At 47.2% G+C, this 13609-nt stretch overlaps 1 long non-coding RNA gene across 1 annotated transcript in view; it reads right to left on the bottom strand.

The window, feature by feature from the left end:
- The window catches only part of LOC127052963 (uncharacterized), a 38950-nt gene extending 27264 nt beyond the window's left edge, over window positions 1–11686 (bottom strand). The window contains exon 1 of the long non-coding RNA XR_007774916.1: window positions 11560–11686. This is a non-coding gene — a long non-coding RNA (uncharacterized LOC127052963). The remainder of the gene's footprint in view (window positions 1–11559) is intronic.
- Window positions 11687–13609: the final 1923 nt, after the last annotated feature.

The raw sequence follows: 13609 nt of genomic DNA, 5'->3' as shown, positions 1-13609 counted from the left end.
TAGCTAATTAAAGTGGAACAGCTTCGAGAAGAACAACTGAGGGAGTTCTTTCTTCAAACTCCTGCACCTCTGTAGTCAAGCAGAGAAAGGAATCGAACCAGGTTCTTCACCATCCCTGAAGAGGCCCTAAGCTTTCAAGCTAACAGGGTTTCTGACTTTCACTTGCTGCTTTGCCCCAGTAAATCATTAATTAATGTGGAATGGCTTAAAGAGAAAAGCCCAGTGGAGCCCCACAGCAGAATAACATACACCAGCAGTCAGGCCACTCCTTTCAGAGATAGGAGTTCACTGCTCAAACCCCTTTTCATTAGCAGAAAGGGGAGGCCTCAGAACAATGGGCTACAGTGTGAATCTTGCAACCTCTGTGGCCTAATTAGTAGCCTTAACTCAGACTTAGGAGTCCTGTTGTTGTCATCCCAGTGATATAGAAACACTGATATCACCACAGCTAAGTCCTTTTGGCAACATATGGAGAAGGGAGCTGAACCTGGGACTACTTGGTTGATATTACAGCAAACAGCACCGTGACTGTAAGGAACCCAAGAATGGGCATGTCTCAGGCATATAGCGCTGAGACCAAAGCAGAAGAGTTGCTCAATTCACACCACAGCCACAGCGCTAAAATCTGGACGCCACAAGCATTTAGCTCAGGGTGGGCAATGCAGAACAGACACCATCAGGGGAGGCTGAAGAGTTGAGAACAATCAGTTTCAGTGCATGCCCTAGCCACAGAGCCCTGAGACTGGGGAGTTGGGTGTCCAAAGAGGCATGTGAGAGACATTCTGGAGCTCCTCTTCCACCATGCTCCTGCTGCTGTGGGGGAGAAGAATGCTAAACTCCTTCATTGCCCACTTTTCTGGGTGCTCAGCTGCTGTTTTCAGCCATCTCTTTTTTTCCCATGCGACTGAGCAGGGAGTGCTCAGCTTCTTGATGTTGTTCCACTTTAATTAACTATCAATTGGGCCAGGAAAAGGCTCAGAATTGCTCTATAAACTGGTGGTTAGGGTGCTGATTGCAAGGGTTTCATATCCTGCTTCAGTGCCTCCTTCTGTTATTCAGGAACTTGGAATGAAGTGGGAATCTTCACTCCAGAGGAACTGAGCCTGGACAAAGCATAAACATAATTGATGGGCTACACATGCATTTTATTAATGCTCCCTGATTGTACACAGTTGCCTGGAGACACAGATGTTAAAATATTACCTTATTTGAAATAACTTCTTTCTTTATGCATCCCAATCTATGTGTAAGAGTTATTTAGCCCAATGTATGTAATGTGAAGTTGGACTTAATAAGGGAGACATGGGTTTGAACTGAAATAAATAACAGGCTTAAAGTCCATCATCTTGCAGCCTCTGTGGCCCAACTTAGGTGTCCTGTTGTTGTCACAACCACCAGGCTATCCAGTACTTCTTACAAGTAGCTCATCTTTTGGCCTAATGAATGTGGAAACAGCCTGAAGAGGCCAAAAGCTGCCTCTTTAAACCTGTTCTTAACAGGAAGTGGGAGGCATTGAGGGAGGATTTTTGACCATTGCAGTCAGCACCCTGACCACTGCCTTACAGAGCAATTCTGAGCCTTTTCCTGGCCCAATGGGTAGTTAATTTCAGAGGAACATCGTCAAGAAGCTGAGCACTCCCTGCTCAGGGGCATGGGAAAAAAAAAGTGGCTGAAAAAGTGGGCAGCGGAGGGGTTTAGCATCCTTCTCTCCCCTCCCCTCCTAGTAGCAGGAGCATGGTGGAAGGGGAGCTCCAGAATGTCTCTCACATGCCTCTTTGGACACCCAACTCCCCAGTCTCAGGGCTCTGTGGCTAGGGCATGCACTGAAACTGATTGTTCTCAACTCTTCAGCCTCCCCTGATGGTGTCTGTTCTGCATTGCCCACCCTGAGCTAAATGCTTGTGGCATTCAGAAAGCATGCCTGTGCTCCAGATTTTAGCGCTGTGGCTGTGGTGTGAATTGAGCAACTCTTCAGCTTTGGTCTCAGCACTATATGCCTGAGTCATGCCCATTCTTGAGTTCCTTACAGTCACGGTGCTGTTTCCTGTAATATCAACCAAGTAGTCCCAGGTTCAGCTCCCTTCTCCATATGTTGCCAAAAGGACTTAGCTGTGGTGATATCAGTGTTTCTATATCAGTGGGATGACAACAACAGGACTCCTAAGTCTGAGTTAAGGCTGCTAATTAGGCCACAGAGGTTGCAAGATTCACGCTGTAACCCATTGTTCTGAGGCCTCCCCTTTTTGCTAATGAAAAGGGGTTTGAGCAGTGAACTCCTATCTCTGAAAGGAGTGGCCTGACTGCTGGTGTATGTTATTCTGCTGTGGGGCTCCACTGGGCTTTTTCTCTTTAAGCCATTCCACATTAATTAATGATTTACTGGGGCAAAGCAGCAAGTGAAAGTCAGAAGCCCTGTTAGCTTGAAAGCTTAGGGCCTCTGCAGGGATGGTGAAGAACCTGGTTCGATTCCTTTCTCTGCCTGACTACAGAGGTGCAGGAGTTTGAAGAAGGAATTCCCTCAGTTGTTCTTCTCGAAGCTGTTCCACTTTAATTAGCTATTAATGGGGCCAAAACAGAGCAGCTCTGTGCGAAGTCCTGCTGTAGGCTGGTTTGCACTTGGCTATGGTTGTGACAAAGAAGGGGTTTGTGCTTTTCTCTCTGCCTGATGCTGTTCCACTTTAATCAATTCTTAATTGGGCCAAAAGAAAAGCCATGCCAAAGAAGTGCTTCATAGACTGGTGGTTACAAGCCCCCTGTGGGGTGCTGGTGATGCTGGTTTGACTCCCCTTGAGATGGGATAGGAGCCACCCGTTCCTTTCTTCTTGGTGCAGTTCCACTTTAATTAACTATGAAATGGTCCAAAGCAAAGGTCTACACTAAGCTGCCCTGTATAGCCTGGTGGCTGGGGCCTTTGCCTGTGGTACTAGAGCACCTGGTTCAAAGCCCCCCCCCGCCATGCTGTTTGAAACCATTTATCTTGCCGCCATGCCACATGAATTAACTGCTACTTGGGCCAAAGCAATACTCAGCCCAAGTAGCCTGGTGGTTAGGGTATGTGCTGTGGGTGCTGGCTCAGCGCACCCTCCCCGTGATTTTGGCTTGGGAAGGGGTTTGAGCAGGAAATGCCTCACCTCTTGCAGCCATTCCACTTTAATTAAGTATTAAATGATCCCAATCAAAGCACCTTTATAAGAAGCCTGGCATAGCCTGGTGGTTTAGGCCTTAGCCTGTGGTGTTAAAGGCCCTGGTTCGAATCTCCTTCCAGAGATGGGATTTGAGCTCTGACTCTCTTTCCTCTTGACACTGTCTCCACTTTAGTTAGTTAACTATGAACTGGGCCAGGCTAAGGTTTAGGGTCACTCTATAGTCCAGCAGTTAAGTTGCTTGCTTAGGAGGTGGATGATTCTGGTTCAAATCCTTCCTCTGACTATTTAAAAGGATTTGGAGAAGGCTGTCCCACCCCCCAGGGGAGAAGTGGGAGGTTCCTGTTTAGGTCCCCTTTCGCTTGCGGAAGGCCCTTGTCTTTCTGGAAACAGAAGGGGGTTTGAACAGAGATTGCTCACTTCACAAGAGTGGTGGGTGGGGGCAAGGGCAGGAGGGGTGGGGGGTGGGAGGGGTGGTGGCTGGGGGCCAGGTTGGGGGTGGGGCTGGGAGGTGTAAGTGGGAGGCAGGAGGGGGGAGGTCTCCTGGGAGGTGGGAGAGCCTTGGCACAACCCCTTGCAGAGGAGGGGTTGGGCCTGGGGTCTCCCACAGCCTGGGCAGGTAGCCTAGCTGAGGAGGACAAAAGAGTGACTTGCTTTTTCAGCACACACCCCCACCCAATAAATATTTAAGTAAAAGGCCCCAGAGGCAGCTGATACATGTTGCAAACCCCTTCCCTGCCACAGGGATTGAACCAGGGTCCTCAGCATCCCAGGAAAGTACCCAAACTTCTACATCAGAGAAGGCAGCTCTTTTGAGGAGTTTGCTTTGGAGCAATTCATAGTTAATTAAAGTGGAAGCAGCTTCAAGAGGAAAGCTTGAGGCCATGCCCCCCTCAAAGGCCTACCCCTCCCCAGGCATGGGGAAGAACTGAACCAGGAGCCTCAGCATCCCAGAAACAAGCACTAACCTCTGTGCTATAGTGAGCTGCTTAGTGTTAGCCCTTGGTTTGGCCCAGTTCAGAGTTAATTAAAGTGGAAGAGTTGCAAGAGGAAAGACATTCCCTCTCCAAAGGCCTGTCCCACCCTAAGCAGAGGGAAGACTTGAACTAGGGTTATCAACATCCCAGGAAAAACCCCCATCCCTTGAGCTAGATGACTTCTCATAACCATACCTTGCTTTGGCCCAATTTCAACAAGAGATGAAGAGCAGCCCACATCAGAATACCCTTTAGCTCAGAGATTAGAGCGCTCATTCAGGAGATAGAGCCCTATTCAAATCCATCCTATTAATTCTAGAAGGACACTAACCACCTCATTCAGGCTTTGAGGGTCTTACTGTTGTTCCAATGATTTCCTAAGCCTCTAAAATTTAGGGGTGGCAATGCTGTGTATTGCAACCCGCAATTCCCTTTGTGGGTCTGGGCCACAAGGCGGAGACAGAGGGGAGCTGAGGCCAGGTAGACTTGGCCTATATTACAGGCAAACAGCACTGTGACTGTAAGGGTGCTGAGAATGGGCCCACCGTGGACATATGAACTCAGACCAGAGAAGAGGGATTTCTGGAAGTGTGTATGTTCAGTTCATATCACAGCCACCTCACGGAGACCCAGGCAGCTGAGAAGGAAGATGCTTTGTGAATGCCAGAAGCACTCAGATCAGGGCTGGGAGTGCAGAATAGATATCCTCCATGCAGACCCCTGCCTCACACCCAAGACCAGAGTGGGGAACTGAGAACAAACAGACTCAGTGCATGCCACAACCCCTGAGCCTGGGAGTCAGGATGCCCAAATGAGTATGTGAGAGGCATTCTGGCACACCCTTTCCCCCACATTCCCCTGCTGGGGTGGGCAGACATGGGAAGAAGAGCTCTAAATTCCTTCTCCATTCACGTCTCTGGGTGCTCAGCTGGTTTCTTCAGCCATCTCTTTTTTCCAATGTCACTGAAAGCTGAAGTAGAGTCACATACACTGAGAGCATGACTGTTTGGCAGCCTAAGACACACGTCCATTCCCAGCTCCATAGCCACTCTGCGCCTGAGAATGAATCTCTTCTTTGGGCCCACACCAGTTTTGAAATGGAATTCATGCACCCCACGAATAGAGCAATATCTTAGCCACACAGATGCCATATCTGAGTCCAAGCACCCTGTTTACTCTGGGTATTTGCTTTGCATGAGCAACTTGAGTGAATCTACTTCCTTGTGAACTGCCTCAAGTTCCAGTATTGCAGAATGGTGGCCAGGCACTACTCGCACTGCTCAAACCCACCAGCAAGGTGCACTTCACAACCCGGTGACACTGTCTGCTCGCACTGCACAATCCAGACATCGAGGAGAAAGTTTGCAATGTTAAATTTAGCCTTTGAAGTTGATATCATCTTCACGTGTTGCTTTGGTAAAACGGTGTTAACACAGTGGGGTTCCAAACTTCTTGCATTTGAATGATTCTTCATTTGCATAATTGTCACCAAGAGCCACCTTGTATTCATGATTTAGTCTAACAACAATGTTCAGCGGCTGACCGGACAGCTCCCCAAAAGTTTTTCACTTGACACTACCAGTGGACACCACCTCCAGAAGCATGAGGTCAACAATAATGTTGATCATAAGAACAGCCATACTGGGTCAGACCTAGGATCCATCTAGCAGTGTCCGGTCTTCTGACAGTGGCCAATCCAGATATTTCAGAGAGAATTAACAGAGCAAGGGAATTATCAAATGATCGATCCATCCTCTGTTATCCAGTTCCAACTTCAGGCAATCAGAGGTGAGGGACAGCCACAGCATGAGGCTGCGTCCCTGACCATCCTGGCTAACAGCCATTGTTGGACCTATCCTCCATGAACTTATCTAATTCTTTTTTGAACCCATTTATACTTCTTACTTTCTAATGGGTTATGTATAAGACCTCAACAGCTGAGCAGGCGGATGAAGCAGGATCACCTCTCAATGGCTGCCAAGGCAGGTGAAAGCTGAAATGGAGGAGAAGCCCCTGGTTGTCTTGGAACTCCTTGCCACCAGACTACAGCTGCCTCTTCCACCAAGATTTGTGTGGCTGCTGGTGTGCAGTGGCTCCCCCTACATTAAACTACTCATGCGCAGGCTTCTTTCCCAGGAAGAACGTTCTCCCCACATCCACCTGCAGCGATGGGCGAGTGGTGATGGGGACAGGTGAAGTGATCACAAGGAGTCCCTAGTCACAGACCCACTCACAGGCAGTGACCACAAGAGGATTATCATTTGCCCCTGGACTGGGATAGGGAGGCATTTTCAGCAGCAGCGGTCACGACTGAACAGGGCATTGCTACTCGCTGTTTGCCTTGCTACTCACTGCCACCAGGACTGGTTTAACGACAACAACATTGAGATCACAGCCCTTTTGGACCAGAGGAGAAAAGCTTTCTGCAGCTGGCAAAACCATCCATCATCCTGTCAGAAGCAGAGCTCTTCCCATCAGCTCAAAGCTGAGGTTCAAAGGAGGATACGAGAAATCAAAACCAAATGGTGGGAGGACAAAGCAACACAAATCTAAACGTTCGCTGACAGACATGATATGCGGAGCTTTTTTTGTGAGGAGAAAAAGACCCTGTACAGAGCAAGGTGCTCTCACACCGCTGAGATCCGAAGATGGTAGTGCCTTCTTAAGGATAACGAATCCATCAGAGCTCTGGAAGGAACACTACCAAAAGCTTCTAAATCGAGAATCATCTGTGACTGACGACATCATCGACTCCATCTCTCAGCACTCAATCTGCGAAACTCTTGCCAACCCACCAACACCTGAGGAGGTCCGCAAAGCAATTAAGCATGTGAAGAACAATAAAGCTCCAAGTCCTGATGGCCTACCAGTTGAATTACTCAAAGTAGGGAAAGAAACACTAACTAATGTGCTTCATTTGCTGCTCCTAAAAATCTGGCGCACCGAAGAAATCCCTGCTGACTCACGTAATGCTAACATCATCACCATTTTCAAAAAAGGAGATAGGGCTGACTGTGGCAACTATCAAGGCATTGCCCTCCTCTCCATCGCTGGGGAGAGTCTTGCTAGAATCTTATTGAATTGCCTGCTCCCTCTTGCAGAGGAAGCACTTCCAGAGTCCCAGTGTGGCTTCAGACGATCACGAGGCACCACTGACATGATTTTTGCAGCCAGGCAGATCTAGGAAAAATGTCAAGAACAACACCAGGAGCTGAATATGGCCTTTATCGATCTGACCAAAGCCTTCCACTCTGTCAACCATGAGGATCTGTGAAAAATCATGTCAACGTTTGGCTGCCCAAACAAATTTACCACTATTGTAAGACTCCTCCACAACCAGATGACTACCTCCATGCTGTGCAGTGGCTCTAACTCTGAGCCCTTTGTCATCCGAACTGACGTAAAACAAGGATGTGTACTGGCATTCACCCTTTTCTCCATTTTCTTAGCAGCTATGAAAATGCTAACCCAAGAGCATCTACCATAGGGCATTGGCATCCAATATCAGACTGACAGCAACCTCTTCAACCTTTCTCGTCTCCGTGCCAGAACTAAAGTAATATCTGCAACAATAACCAAACTCCAGTACACAGATGTTAGTGCTGTTGTTGCACATTGAAAGGTGGCTCTACAAACAGCTGTTAGCTGTTTCTCTGAAGCTTACCAAACTCTGAACATCGGCAAAACTAAAGATCTCCACTAGCCAGCTCCTGGTCAATCGACAGACCCAGCAAGGAAGATCCACATAGACCGAGAAGAACTGGAAAATGTAGAATGCTTTGCCTATCTTGGCAGTTGTTTCTCACAGAGGGAAGACATAGACATCGAGATTCAGTACAGAATCCGCTGTGCCTGCCTTGCCTTTGCCAGACTGTCTCACCAGCCGTTCAAAGATCACAACATTGGAACACGTGCTAGACTTTTAGTTTAGTTTATCAGGCAATGGTAACCCCAACTCTTCTCTATGGATGTGAGACTTGGGCGACCTACAAAACAAGGAATGCCAGCACCAGCACTCTCTTTGGAAGATCCTCAGCATAAAGTGGGAGGATCGTCACACTAATGTCAGTGTCCTCAGGGAGGCCAACATCTTCAGTGTGGAGGGCCTGATTATCCAGCACCAGCTGAGGTGGAGTGGGCACTATGTACACACACCTGATGCACACCTACCAAAACAAGCGCTGTATGCCCAATTCACCAAAGGAGAAAGGAAATGGGGAGGCTAAAGAAATGCTTTAAAGACACCCTTAAGATAAACATCAAGAGATGTAGCATCGACACCGCACACTGGGAGACAGCAGGCTAGAATAGGGATAACTGGCAAAGACTTGTCAGAGAGGGAACGTCCACTTTTGAGGAAAATCGCCTTGCCCTGGTTACAGAAAAACGCCAGAAAAGAAAGGACGGACAACTGTCACGCAGAAATTGTGGCCCAACCCTATCTTCCAACACCACCTGCAATGTCTGCCAATGAGCCTGTGTCTCAAGGATCAGAGTCCTCAGTCACCAAAGGACCCATGAAAAATAAAACCTGTGAAAGAGATCATCCTCAACCTATCGCTGACAACTTTTGGCCATCACAACTTCCCCTGGCAAGGAGTTCCATAGGTTGACCGTGCATTGTGTGAAGAAATACTTCCTTTTGTTTGTTTTAAACCTATGTCTGTTAATTTCATTGGGTAACCCCTGGTTCTTGTGTTATGTGAAGGGGTAAATAATACATCCTTATTTCACTTTTTAAAGTGCTGCTGCACATGAAGCAGATGTTTTCAGGAAAACTATCCACGATGACTTCAAGATCTCTTTCTTGAGTGGCCACAGGTAATTTACACCCCATCATTTTGCACGGATAGTTGAGATTATGTTTTCTAATGTGCATTACTTTGCATTTATCAACATTGAATTTCATCTGCCATTTTGTTGCCCGTTCATCTATGTGTTTGATAATTCTGTTCTTTACTATGGTTTCAACCAGTTTGCCCAGTACTGAAGTTAGGCTTACTGGCCTTAATCGCCAGGATCAACTCTGTAGCCTTTTTTCAAAATCGGCATTACATTAGCTGTCTGCCAGTCGTCTGGTACAGAGGCTGATTTAAGCAGTAGGTTACATACTACAGTTAATAGTTTTGCAATTTCATTTCTTCAGAACTCTTGGGTGAATACCATCTGATCCTGGTGACTTCTTACTCTTTAATTTATCATTTTGTTCCACAACCTCTTCTACTGACACTTCAGTCTGGGACAGTTCCTCTGATTTGATCTAAAAAGAATGGTTCAGGTGTGGGAGTCTCCCTCGCACCCTCGGCCGTGAAAACCAATGCAAAGAATTCATTTAGTTTCTCCGCAACTGTTTTTTCTTCCTCAAGTGCTCCTTTAGCACCTTGATCGTCCACTGCCCCACTGATTGTTTGGCAGGCTTCCTGCTTCTGATGCACATAAAAAAAAAATTGTCATTTGTTTCTGTCTTTTGCTAGTTGCTCTTCAAATTCTTTTTCAGCCTGCCTAATTATACTTTACACTTGACTTGCCAAAGTTTGTGTTCCTTTCTATTTGACTTCCAATTTTTACAAGGTGTCTTTTTGTCTCTGACTGTCTCTTTTGGCTCCTGGAATGCTTGTAGCTCAACCACTGACAGCTTTTTCTCCAGCCAAGATAGGGTGTTGCTCTTTTGGGTCTTTCTTAGAGATCCACCCAAGTTGAAGAGGGAAAATGGGACAGGTGCCAGCTCATACTTCATCAGACCCTGGATATCAACAAGTCTGGTCTGGGCAATAACTGTCAGCTTGCTGGATATCTGGAGGACAGTAGTTATTGCTAGTGCTATCTGTGTCTTCTTTTGTTCGACTGCTTTGTTGAGATTATCCAATGATTTCAGATTATGCCTTTTTATGGGGTCAGAGAGGTCTAGCTCCCCCCTTTGTAACCTACTGGTTACAAAAGGCTTCATTTCTTGTGTGCCCTTCTCTCCGATCATGCACAAACTTTCTGCAGTTTCAGGTGAGGGCACAGTAGACATTGCTGTCGGTTGTCTGGATTTGTTCCAGGGTCAGTGCTCAAAGGATTTCTCATTCTTACAGTTGTGACTTTTATAATATTTGGACAGCAGTTTCAGCTGCAGCCGTGCAATTTGTGGTAGCTTCTTGGTGGAGCTGAAGGCTGCATTCCACACATTTGTTTGTCATAGCTGCTACCGCTGCCTTAAAATGTGCAGTCAGGCAATACTGGGTCAGAGCCTTATCCTTTGTGCAAAGATTCTGATGCTTCCTCAGTCCTTTCTGAGAGATTGCTTGATGGCCATGTCAAGGCACACACCAGAGAGCTTCTTCCGCAGGTGTAACTGACATCGTTCAGAGGGGTGGCTTTTCCACCAGAGTAAGCGCTAGCGTGTACAAGCCCTAAGACACCAGTACATTTCAACATAGGCACATGTCAATACATGTGCACAATGTAACACACCAGCACAGGGCCACAAGCTAACCTACCAGCATATGGGCACAATTCAACATAAGCACTTAGGCACACATCAGTACACAAACACACAGGCATAGGGACACATCAAAACAAGGTAACAGCTGTTTAGCATAGACACACCCCTCCACACAGGGGCAGACCCCAACTTATAAGCATATATGCACACAAAAAGCCAACACGTGTGCATATCATGCTAACACATGCAAAATCCACCCCATATATGTACACACCAACACATGAGCAAAACACCACCACTGAGAAACATATGCACAAAAACAACAAAAGGACAAAAAAACCCACAATGCACAGACATATGTACACAGTGACATACAATGCTCTACCCCAGTGGTTTGGCTGAAAGAGAGAGAGAGAGCAGCAGGGTGAGAGGGAGCAAGGAAGAAAGGGATGAGGAAGAAAGGGAAATCGACACTGAAATAAAGGGAAGAAGCAGAATGAAAAGAGAGGCTGGAAGGAAGAGAAAGGCGGATTTAAGATGGAAGAAGGAAAGATAGGAAGGAATGGACAAGTCAGAAACAGAAGGAGAAACAGAGAAAAGAGATGGGGAGAGAATTATGCCCTGACTATAGTGGGCGTGGGGTTGCACTGGTGTAAATATAACCAGTGCAAACCCACCTGCTTAGTGTGGCTGGAATCCCCATCACTGGAGGATTTTAAGAACACGTTGGATAAACATCTGTCGGGAGTGGCCTAGGTTTATTTAATCCTGCCTTGGCATGGGAGGCTGGACTAGATGATGCCTTGAGTTCCCTTCCAGCCCTACATTTCTAGGATTCTCTGACAATGCTGGTGCATGACAGGACTTTCCATGCCGGGCCAAGCCTCATTTGCCACTGCTACAGTGTGTCTACATTAGGGGTTTGCATTACTGTAGCGACATCAGTGCAAGTTCCCCTTCTCTGGACAAGCCCCAGAACACAATGTGCACCAGATAAAAGGGTTAAACCAACCTGAATCACCACTGAAAAATTGCAGCTCCTGTGTTTTTTTCACACCTGGAAACTTGGCAGGATGCCCGCTCTGGGCTAACACCTCCAAAGGAAACTGAATGCAGATGTGCAGCATGAGCCAGCTGGGAGTCTGCAACGGAAAGAGAATTAAAAATGAACCAGAAAAAAACGAGGCGGGCTGATGCAGCTGTGTCACTCGAAAATGACTTGGCTGATTTGCATCTAACATTTTTAGAAAAACTCCTCTTCTATGACTAAGCACTAGACAGTTTAAAGCAAAAGGATATTTTTTGAGGGGAAGGTCAGACGCAGAATCAATAGCAGGGCTTGGCACACAATGATCTACACAAAAGGTGCTGCTTTTACTCCAGGCGGCCATGAGCCTAGTTCCCCAGCTGGTGGAATTACAACAGATAACAATACAAACCACTGCCCCAGCTGTGGACCTGGCCTGGCAATTTAAAGGTAGTTACCATTGAACTGCGTAAACATCTCTGGGGTGTGCAGGAAGAGCTGAACATTCCAGCCTGGCACAGAGGGGGTTAAGGACCATGGGGCCCAGCTATGCAGCCCTGCACAGAAAGGGTTAATGGTCCACTCGGGGAAGGTCGATATGCTATGGCACAGTGCCATTTAACAGCTCATCATGGAAGCAGGTAGGCCAGCACACAAGTGGTTAAATGATTCTGCCCAGGAGGCTTTAACCAGCTCACTATGGGCATGGATTAAAAGGGTTAAGCTGGGTACCAGATAGGGGGCTGGGCAAGAAAGGGGTTAAAAGGTGCAGTATGTGGGGAGTGAAAACTGGCCAGCACTAGATGGGCAAGAACAGTCCCCCTGGTATGTGTGGGGTTAATCAGCTATGTCCTGGAAGAGTTAGAGGGAGAGACTGGCAAAGAGGGGGTTGAGCCGCTGGGCACAAGAAGTGTTAAATGATCTGGTGCCCACTGGTTCATTTGTAAGCTTTCCAGACCGGAGATTCCTTTGCTTAATACTAACAATTAATAATCATGAATGAATACTTTGCGCTTAGATCCAGAACACCTTTCACCCTAGGGCCTCATTAAACATCACCTGTTCCTGCCTCTGCCTATCTTTTTATGGGAGGTTACCCTTTGCAACCCCCTCCCAAAAGCCTCCACACCTGGAGCCCACACATCCACAGCCCTTGTGTGCAGAATCAGCAGCCGCTCTCTCCTGGGGCAGCAGGCCCTTCTGAAGGGGTATTTACCAGCTCTATTGTTCCCATCTCCTCTCCATACAAGAGGCTCTTTAGTTAAGAGACAAGGGGAGGCGGGGGGGCAGGGGGGCTGGTTTTCCTAATTAACAATTAGTGCAGAGTGTGCTGCTAATTATGTGGTTCCATGTAATTAAGAAGCTAATTAGTGCAATGTCAATTAAGATTTAATTAGTACCCTTGTCAAAAATACTTGAAAGAGCAGTTTATATGCAAGTACTTCAATATTTCAGTGGTCGTGATCTCTCCGGCAATCTGCTTGCCAGCCCCAGTCTGAGCACGTGAACAGCTCTTTGCAGATTATAGATATTGTCCTTTAAAATGCTGCCGCTTGTGTCTCTGTAATAGACACTTTCATTGATTCCACGGGAAGTTCTTTTGGAGATGGCTGATCTCCGGGGGCTTCCCTTGACATCAGTAGTTTTTCCCCACGGCAGGTGGAATTAGCAGGCTGATTTTGACACTCGATTTCAGCCCTGTAAGATTTCGGCTTGTTGAATTTAGATCCAGGGGAGGCGAGGGTGACCAGATGCTGCCTGGCCAAGATGACACATTGGCTACTAGCCAAAGGCAGGACTTAATTGGCATAACACAGAGCACAGCTGCCCAGGGATCCTAGCAGCCAGCCAAAGGATGTCATGGGCAATTTAGAAACAAGGGAAAGAGGATTGTCCAAACTTTACCCAGAAATGGGCCATGTTGGCAACCTGCCAGGAGAACAAGTGGGTTCCACATAGACTCATAGACTCTAGGACTGGAAGGGACCTCGAGAGGTCATCGAGTCCAGTCCCCTGCCCTCACGGCAGGACCAAA

Source organism: Gopherus flavomarginatus, chromosome 5 (genome assembly GCF_025201925.1).
Source record: "Gopherus flavomarginatus isolate rGopFla2 chromosome 5, rGopFla2.mat.asm, whole genome shotgun sequence".
Lineage (NCBI taxonomy): Eukaryota > Metazoa > Chordata > Testudines > Testudinidae > Gopherus > Gopherus flavomarginatus.
The sequence above is the reverse complement of the archived record's forward strand: the minus strand, read 5'-3'. Positions and strand labels throughout refer to the sequence as shown.